The following is a 10,238-nucleotide window of genomic DNA, read 5'->3' on the forward strand; positions in this document are numbered from 1 at the left end:
GTTTTACAATACAATAAGTTGTTAAAGTTGGTTTCTGGAAGAACAGACTTTAAAAATATTGACAAATTTTTGACTTTTTTAATCTTTAGTTTTTAAGATTTGTGTACAAACATAGACTTGTGAGCAAATCTCTGTATCTTGCTTATAATTCGAAGCTTAACACTCAAATATGGTTGGTAAATAGAAATTGTAAACAATTAAACACAAGAAACATGCACTATAACAAATAAAGTACACAATTTATTTTTTCGAAATGAATCATATATATACATGTACTATATATACCTACATATTTCCGTCAGCGGTATCAAACTCTATTTAAACTGAATAAACTCGAGAAAATGCCGAGCATCTTAACAAAACCTATTGCATTAATCTACCATTACGCAAAAGATAATACCGAATTACCGATAGAATGAATTGTATTTCAGTACTGGTTTGATACATCAGATTTTGCTTAATTTGCGCAGGTAAACAGTTAACTGTTTGATTTACCGAAGTCTCCGTTTGATTTGTAACGTAAATATCACGAAATACAGACGATAGTTTCCAGGTTACAAAGCATAAATAATGAAAACGAAACGAAAATCAGAACAAGCTAACACCAACGTCATGTGTGAAAACTGTCAACGCATTGAAATATTTAGCCTCAATTTACTTCACAAAATCGGCACCAATATATTTTGCATGTTTCAAAAATTTCCCTTCATACGCGAACTGTTGCACAACAAGCAAATTCATCATAGTCAGATCGACCCTTTTTCGTATAATGTCATGGCTGCTTTAAACGAAAAACCTCGTTTTAGAAGTATGGAATACGAGTCTTGGTAAAATGGGTATGCAAACCCGGGCCGTGGCCAAATAAAAGCCGGGGCAGATCGGCAATCGTCAATTCTAAATACTTTGCAGTAATATTAACAGCGAATACAAATATACTGGTCCATCAAATATCCTGAAATTTTAATAAGATTGGCAGCTCAGCTATGTTAAAGGCGTCCATACAAAAATAGCGATATTTATCACATAAAATGTTAGCCTTTGAACAATCTTGGTATTCTACTCCAAACATTTGTTAAACAAAGTGATATTTTATCGATTATACAAATTAAATAATTTGTTATCGGATGAGCAATTTTTGAGTCTCTTGGGAATACCCTGTCACGTGATACTGCTAAAAAAAGATGAACCAGGAATAATACGAAAAAATGCAAAGTGCAAGGGCATAACATAAACAAATATAGTTATTTCTGTTTCTAACTTGTAAAATGAACCTTCAAAATTTCGAAAAGTGCTGGGAGCTTAAAATATTCAAGTAAGAACAATTATTAAATTCAATGTAAACAGTGTATGAACATCAGTTTACTGGGATTTCCCGCAATTAACGCTTATTTATATGAAATGCGTAGCGACTTCATACAGCTCCCAGCACTTTTTGATATAATAGGGATACAATGGTAAGACATGGAAATTTTCAATATATTTGATCAAGTGTATGCCCTTGCACTACTGCATTTTATCTGACCAACTTCACTTTCAGCGTCATTTGCGTGAAATTCAAACGCAACACTGACTAAGATCATGATTTTAATTTTCATTCGTAAAATAATTTAACGCTGTGAATTTCACTAAAATAATGTTAAAATGTTGTTTCTGTTCACACCAATCACCATTATAAAATTGTTGAAATTGGAAAAAAATAATTTCATCAGTTGCATTTTTGGGGGGGGGTGTAAGTGTTGAGTTTGTAATTTACACATTTATGTTTCATAATAATTTATGTTACTATGCTGGTGAATAAATTCTTTTAATGTATAATCAGGTTTACTTGTAATAATAATTGATATTTTAGTACTAATTAAAGAAAGCAAGAAGAAACAATATATCAATATTATCAAGAATTTATTTTGATAATCAACTTTACAAATACTATAAAGATTGCTTTTCTGTGACAAACTGTTCAACAAGACTAGTGTTTTCTGATTTTTAGTATTTTTCAGTCATAATGTGTAATTTATGGAAATTGACAATTCTTCTTGCACACCACATGTTCTTCTCTTCTGTCTTTTTGATAATAGGAGGTAGTCCAGTTGATAAGAAAACCAATACCTGAAATGATGAATATATATCAATTTCAAATTTCATTTCAATAGATATCAATGCAAATTATTATAATATGTTACATTAGTATCATTATCAATATGATATTAAAAAACAACAAACTATGCATGAAGTTGAAGTTAATGAGTAAAAGAAATATTTATATACATTTGTAGTACCTACTTTTTATCAACATCCCAAGAAGTGTTTTCAGTGGACCATCTACTGCCTAAGTAACCCTGAAAATGAATAATATGTCATAATTAGCAAGCTATTGTGTTAAAGATAACATGAAAATGAAACATTACTCTAGTATTGGGCATATTAATGGCGGTTTCAATTTCAGTGATATTACAACAGGCATAATCAAATGTTTATTTTTTTAAATGTGTGGAAATTCAGTTTGAACACACTTTAATTTTGTCTTAAATAAAATTAATTAGATCTTCATAAAAGAAGGCTGAATAAAATAACACATTTCGATTTACTTAAACAACATTACAATCTTGTTTATAATCATTCCAGATCCTCATAGTAATCTTTGTAGTGCTAGCACATACAGTGTTTGGCCATGGCCTTTTTAATGTGTACTTTGAACATGGAGGAAATGCGATCTAATATTATCGCGATGTGAGACCAGTAAAAAGCTACAATGAGCATCAACGCTCTTTATGATCAAAACTAGCGAAACGCAGAACAATTACTTTGCCTGACTGAGTCACCAAACTGATGTTTGAACACAATATTACATGAAAAACAAATGTAAACAAGTAAACAAAATCAAAGCCGAGGAAATTCACTTCGTTACCGTTCCATCCAACAGTATTAAATAATATAAAACAATATCTAGGGGAAGTACAGATAAATCCTACCTTGTTCAGTTGAATCCTATGCCGATTTCTGTCCACGCTGGTTATAAACGAGTTAAATTCCGAGATATATCACTGAAGTCCACATGTTTATTCTGATCACAGCTGCAAGCGCCGATGTGACGTAGTCAGCCTCGACACGTCATCAGACGACTTAGGAATTTCATGATTTCGCGAGATATAAAGAATAGTTTATGATTTTATTTCAGTACACCTTTCTTGAACCATTCAAACCCAATAATTAATCATATTCATTTGGGTAGATGTTTGTTAATTACCGAAATACCAATATCTTGTAAAATCTCATGAATAAGGGGCGGGGCTTATGCAAATTTTTCTAAATCACACGTGGTAGAATTCTTAGACCTTCCTTAACATAGCTGAGAGATTAATAACTGCCAACCTTTTGTTTTGCCCAGACCAAGTCTTGCCTACCCATTTTACCGGATGCCGAACCCGAAGCTATTAAACTGATTGAAACACGCCTTTCCTTTATTATTATTTTCGTAATAACTCAGATTTGAAACAGAATTATCCTTTAATTTTTGCAATTTATATTTCCCTTCCCATAAGGACAGTTTATGCTAAACTACGTTGAATTGGACTCAGTAGTTCTTGAGAAGAAGATTTTTAAAAATGCACCCCCCCCCCCCCTTTTCTACAGTTTCAAGGTTTTCTCCGCTTTGAATACAGATCGGACTTTTATTTCTGCAATTTATATTCTCCCTCCCATAAGGATGCTTTGTGCCAAATTTGGTTGAAATTGGATACGCAGGCATGTTAAGGCTTCCCGATGGATTTTACAGCGATGTGTAGAATGTCACTTGTCTGTACTGCATACGATATGACGTCATAATTAACTTTGACGTCACGATCTGCTTTCCTGTCGATAGTTCTCAGGGAATGTATCTTAACGTTAAAAGTGAATTATATCAAACCACTATAAAACCGCATATTTCCTTTACATAGATGCTGCCGTTAATGCTAGACGTACATAATTCATTCATATTAAAAACCGGTATCAAATAATCGGCAGTTTTAAAGCTGTGTTTTATGTAAAAGGCTATTTATAAACTAGTGGTTTGGAGACTATCCCTGCTACGTGTAAACAATTAAATGAAGAAATTTTAATGCATGTAAAACCAGCTTGGCGCAGATCAATTAAAGATCAACACAATTTTAGAATATTTTACGTAAAATTGGCAGAGAATATAAGTAACAATGTGAATTGTGCTTGGGAAACCTACGGATTTACCCAAGTTTTTTGTAAATCACTTTTGATTAGTAAAAATGTGCATTATTTTGATGATTGTGTGGAATGTTTCAACAATATCTTCCATAAACGAAATATCTATTTCTTTTTCAAGCAAGAACTTCAAAGTATATGACTTTACAAAGGATTTTTCTTAAACAAATGTATGATTTAATGCCATTAATCACCTGCGCCGATGCGATTTAAATAGATCATTTACAGTATTAGGATTCGCCCGTCACGCGATTACAAAGAATATATGACGTCACAAAAATGCATCAAATATAATGTTTAACATCGTGGTGAATAAATGTAACATATATAGATTTTAAGAAATAATCCCGGTTAAAGTATTTTTGCGATGATTTAAATAATATCGTTTTCCAGCCGTATTTTAGCATCAGGACGCCTTAACATTGCTGCGTAAGCGGTTTTAGAGAAGAAGTTCAAAATGTAAAAAGTTTACAGACGGACAGACGGACGGACGACGAACAAAATGTGATCAGAATAGCTCACTTGAGATTTCAGCTCAGGTGAGCTAAAAACCTGGAGAATGCATCATAGATAAAAGTAAAACTTTGTCACGCCTCAAACTTTGTCACGCCTCTAAGTTCACTTCATAATCAAATATGTGGAAGCTCCTAACCCACTTAGTTGGAGAGATTGTTCACGGAATTGCATTGCACATGTTCTTGGACCTTTTCGAGTATACGTAAAATGAGCCTTTAAAAACGAGTAATTTTACTGTTTTACAAATTTTGAATTGAGGATCCAGTGAAATATACTAGCGGAAAAAAGAAACTGTGCATTATAAAATTTAGTATAATTTTTCTATATCTATCGTTTGTATTTATAAAATTTAAACAATCGATAATGGTAATGTTTTTGACAATATCGGATGGAAACCGTCCGGGTGCACGGACTTTTTCATGGTTAGTGAGCACCTGTTGTTTAATGAAGAATTTGTACGCATGGGTTTTACGGGACAATACTGTTTGGAATTAGAACTGTAAAAGATTTGTTTAAACTATTTTTGTAAAGGAAACCACTTTAGCTTTAACAAAATTTACCCCTATGTCATGCCACGACTCAGCGAAAACCAACGTAATCGTGATGTTGGGATGCTGCAAGCTGGAATGGCACAAAATACTGTAGCAAGACACTTTGGAGTTCGTCGGAACACCATCCAGTCATAGGTAGCTAAACACAGTTTCGTATAAAATCCAGGGGGTTTTTCTCTGGGGAAAAGCATGATGGGTAGGGATTTTCCTGCTATTTTTATGCGGTTTACATGAAAATCAAATTTTTAAACTCTCAGTTGCATAATATAGTGAATTATCTTTCGAAAACATGAAAATAGTATGTAGAAAAATTTTAAAAATTAATTTTGTGAGACTCTAAAATAAAGGGCGGTAACTCCAAAAACATCCCGATTTTACACATGCAGAATTTCATGAATTTTTTAGCGGGTAACATAGCTCTTTAAAAAGCTGGCAAATGTACCCTGAAAATACTATGAAATGATGCCTAAGGACTTGTTCTTGAAAATGTACAGAAATAAAACTGGCTGGTTTGGTTGCATTCTGCTTTTAGGGGGAGCCTAAAATGCATGGGTGTACTGCATTTAGAGGCATCCTTTTTTCTATTTTCCGCATGTTTTGAGTGCCAAATAAATTTTAGCATTAAGTTACATGTGCATTATTTTTAAATATTTACAAAATTCACGATTTTATCTTTCTATTGATATATAAATATATATGTAACATATTTTAACAATTTATTTTTATAGGGGTCAGTTTTGCTTGCCCCTCATCTGAAAACGTCCTTATAACATTACATATAAAACTGTGTTTTGCACCCTTAAGTGAACACATAATATAACGTTGATCTGTCTTTATCTTACAAAATTGCTGCGTTAGCATTTTTGTTCAGTCAGTAGAGTTTTAGTTTGACCCTCAAGCATTTAATAAATGTAAAACATGCTTTGTGCATGTTTCATTTCTCACTTTATGACGTTGGGTATATGATTGTGTATTGTGACGTGTTGTTTTACATTGTGATGCATTAGCATTGTGACATTTTTAAGTGTGACGTCATATCAACAAAGCGGCTTCGATCATGAGTTCATAACTTTTAGTTCCAATAATAGAATAGAGAGAATATGATACACTTATTTTATGTGTATGTGTATTTGATTATGTGTTAAAATGAGTATCCGGTTATGGACTTTTGAGCCGCTCTAATAATTCAACAAAATTTCATATGAAATGATTACACATGTGTGCATAATTCAAAAAGACAATTGTGTAAAGTATCCGAAATTGTTTTAGACGGGGAGGGGGGGGGGTGTAATTATTTTTTAAAAATTTGTTTGTCATCAGTATCAAATGCGCAGTACCATTGGTTATGTTCAATTCATTAAACAAAGTAGAATTAGTAAGTGGAAAGTCAGTTTTGAGTTTTGAACTGCACAGTCGTGTTCGAAAGGTCTATCTTTGTATTTGACACATCTTACCTAAATGACAATATCTGAGCCATTTTTTCACTAAATTCAACTTTGTGTACACCAAAATGTTTGCAATATTCTCCTCTTTGCATCAAAGCATTAAAAAGTGGCATACAAAAATATTTTATTTCCTTTAAGGTAGCTAAACACAGTTTCGTATAAAATCCAGGGGGGTTTTCTCTGGGGAAAAGCATGATGGGTAGGGATTTTCCTGCTATTTTTATGCGGTTTACATGAAAATCAAATTTTTAAACTCTCAGTTGCATAATATAGTGATTTATCTTTCGAATACATGAAAAAAGTATGTAGAAAAATTTTAAAAATTAATTTTGTGAGACTCTAAAATAAAGGGCGGTAACTCCTAAAACATCCCGATTTTACACATGCAGAATTTCATGAATTTTTTAGCGGGTAACATAGCTCCTTAAAAAGCTGGCGAATGTACCCTGAAAATACTATGAAATGATGCCTAAGGACTTGTTCTTGAAAATGTACAGAAATAAAACTGGCTGGTTTGGTTGCATTCTGCTTTTAGGGGGAGCCTAAAATGCATGGGTGTACTGCATTTAGAGGCATCCTTTTTTCTATTTTCCGCATGTTTTGAGTGCCAAATAAATTCTAGCATTAAGTTACATGTGCATTATTTTTAAATATTTACAAAATTCACGATTTTATCTTTCTATTGATATATAAATATATATGTAACATATTTTAACAATTTATTTTTATAGGGGTCAGTTTTGCTTGCCCCTCATCAGAAAACGTCCTTATAACGTTACATATAAAACTGTATTTTGCACCCATAATGAAGACCTTTTCAACAATCTGATAACACTTAGGATCGACCGCGCTCTTGGCGACCTCGTGTGACGTCACGTCAACAGACAACCACATTAGACTTGTGCATCTGAGAAATCGTTTCCCGACAGCAAGTTTGACTGCCCGTAGCATTCCAGAGCTTCGACCAATTAGTCCAAGAACTGTGCGTAATTGACTGCGCGAACAAAACCAAGACGTCCAGCGGTGCGCCTAGTACAGCTTCAACGTCATCGTATCGCCAGACTAGCGTGGTGCACACGCCATCTGCGATTCAGTTTACAGGACCGGGCCAATATTCTGTTCACTGATGAATCCAGATTTCATTTGGATAGCAGTGGCGACCGTTGTAGGGTGTATCGTCGCGTTGGGGAGCGTTACCAGGACGTAGGGGTGTAGGGTGGAATATCAGCAGGTGGGAGGACCCCTCTACAAATTGTCAATGGAAATTTCACCGGCGTACGCTATCGAGATGAAATTATTCAGCGCCATGTGATACCCTTCATACAGAGACATCAAAATCACATCACTCTGCAGCAAGACAACGCAAGGTCACACGTTGCACGTGTAGTCAGGGACTTGTTTGTTCAACAGAATGTCGATGTCTTGCCTTAGCCAGCTTATAAGCGAAGTAAAATTATACAGAAACAAAGTAAACTACGATTTTCACAAAATTACTTGGAGTTTTTGACGTTGAATTCTTTATTAAATTAAAAAGATGATGTCAACATTTAGCTTCGTCCAGACACTCGTTTATTTAGTTTACCCCTCAATGCCTTTTAATCAGAAGACCCATAGTCCGCCATCGGTAACGCGGATTTCAATAATAAAAAAAAATTATGTGGGAACTCTCTTAACAATCGGAAGAATGAAAAATGTTGAATGTAAACAGCCATGCGCCACCTATAACCAAGGGCACGTTAATTGGGATTTGCACTTAACAAATAAAAAGATTACATTGTTTTATATTTTGAATTTATCTACCTCTAACTGGACGTACATCGTAATAAAAGGAGTAAGAATCATATATTAAAAATATACTAGACTTTGACCCGTGCGTGCCCGGTTTGACATTGCATATCGGACATTTACGAAATAGATACATCGACATACCGTGTTATTGACATTTGTATAACAAAGCTATAAGCCTACAATAATGCTAATAATTTCACTTTACTTTCCTTAGTTTGAATAATTTAACCGTGTCTCGAGAAAGGCCCTCACTACAGTTAGAATGCCTTCCATATACCCGTAATATAGCAGAACATTGCAGAATCGCTCCGGAACGATTTTGGAAAAAAAATAATGAAGTTGCCTTGAAAATAATAGTCAAATTTATCATAATAAACTTTTTTGAGACTGTAAATACCTTTCATCTAAACTTTTTAATCCATATAATGGAAGAATACAACACTTTTTCACCAACGTAAACGTATTTTCTTTGCTACAGAGACAATACACGGAATGCATTCTATCGTAAAACTAGGTCTGTAGGACAATATTCATTTTTACGATAAAACATATTCTATCTTCACTCTCCTAAGAAATATAATATGATTTTTTTTTATATGTAATGAAATATTTTTATCATCACGAAGACAACAGTGAATACTTAGTTGAAATGTATATTTGTTAATTTATACTTTCTCTCATAATAATATATAGCAAATTTCCAATAAAATTTACCCGTATTTGTATTATCATTTCTGAGTTTATCCACGCAAACATGATATTGTGCAAACATAAGCTAAAGATCCCGTTAGCGTGAATGTATTGCACCAGTGCAAGATTGTAAAATCCAAAAATTCCAGACGATTTCAGGAATTTTTTGAGGAATTTTCGTTGATGATTAATAAGCGAAGCTTAACTGAGAAAAAATAAAAAGAAATTGGCAAATCTTCAAGTACCAATGACGTTTAGAATATATAAAACAAAAGACAGTTATTTTTTTTGCATTAAGTAACGGTTATTTGTACTTTCCACATTTTACTCAATTTTAACAAAGATAATTCTCTAATTATATTTTTTTTTACCATTTTCATGTTAGTCCAAAATGTTATATTTTAAGAAAAGTTAATCTATTAAAAAAAACTTAATACTTAGAACACTAATTCTTATTAAACTGTTTAATTACTATGACTATATTTTATTATTATTATATATTTATTATTTTTTGTATTTTAAACTATCAGTTTATTAACTTATTTAATATCAAGGTGAAATTTAATTGACGTTTTATAATGACCAATTATGAATAAAAATACATAAAAGTATATAAGTAAACTTAATCGTATTCTCTCTTACGGATTTTGACGATTTGATTGAAATGTTATAAATTAATATTTTTTTTCTTTGAATCTAAACGTCATAGGGCTAAATTGTACGACTACCGCTCCGCTTCTTCTTCTGAAGCGATACGTTCAGCATATGTTGCAGGTAAGGATTTAGTACTCGTTTTATAAGGATGTTATTCATCAATAACAAAAATAGTTTTATTACAGTCCACATTTTGCAAATCTAAAATCGTTACTGTGTTAGATATTACTCTTGAAATTTCACTTTCGTTTTGCCACAAAATGAATACAATTGAAAATTACATAACATTGTTCAAATAATCTGACTATTGCGCTGGTCACGTAAGGTCTTGTATGAATGAGTTTGGACGTTATTATCTTTTATTGCGATATACTTATTTGAA

The 10,238-nt window shown here is 32.8% G+C and overlaps 1 long non-coding RNA gene across 1 annotated transcript; it reads right to left on the minus strand.

Annotated features, from left to right (window-relative positions):
• Positions 1-982: 982 nt before the first annotated feature.
• LOC109618154 (uncharacterized) lies at positions 983-3,221 on the minus strand. Its single transcript, XR_010709379.1, has 3 exons — positions 2,970-3,221; positions 2,281-2,336; positions 983-2,106 (listed from the first exon to the last, which is right to left on the minus strand). It is a non-coding gene; the product is annotated as an uncharacterized lncRNA (long non-coding RNA).
• Positions 3,222-10,238: the final 7,017 nt, after the last annotated feature.

This window comes from Magallana gigas, chromosome 9 (genome assembly GCF_963853765.1).
Source record: "Magallana gigas chromosome 9, xbMagGiga1.1, whole genome shotgun sequence".
NCBI lineage: Eukaryota > Metazoa > Mollusca > Bivalvia > Ostreida > Ostreidae > Magallana > Magallana gigas.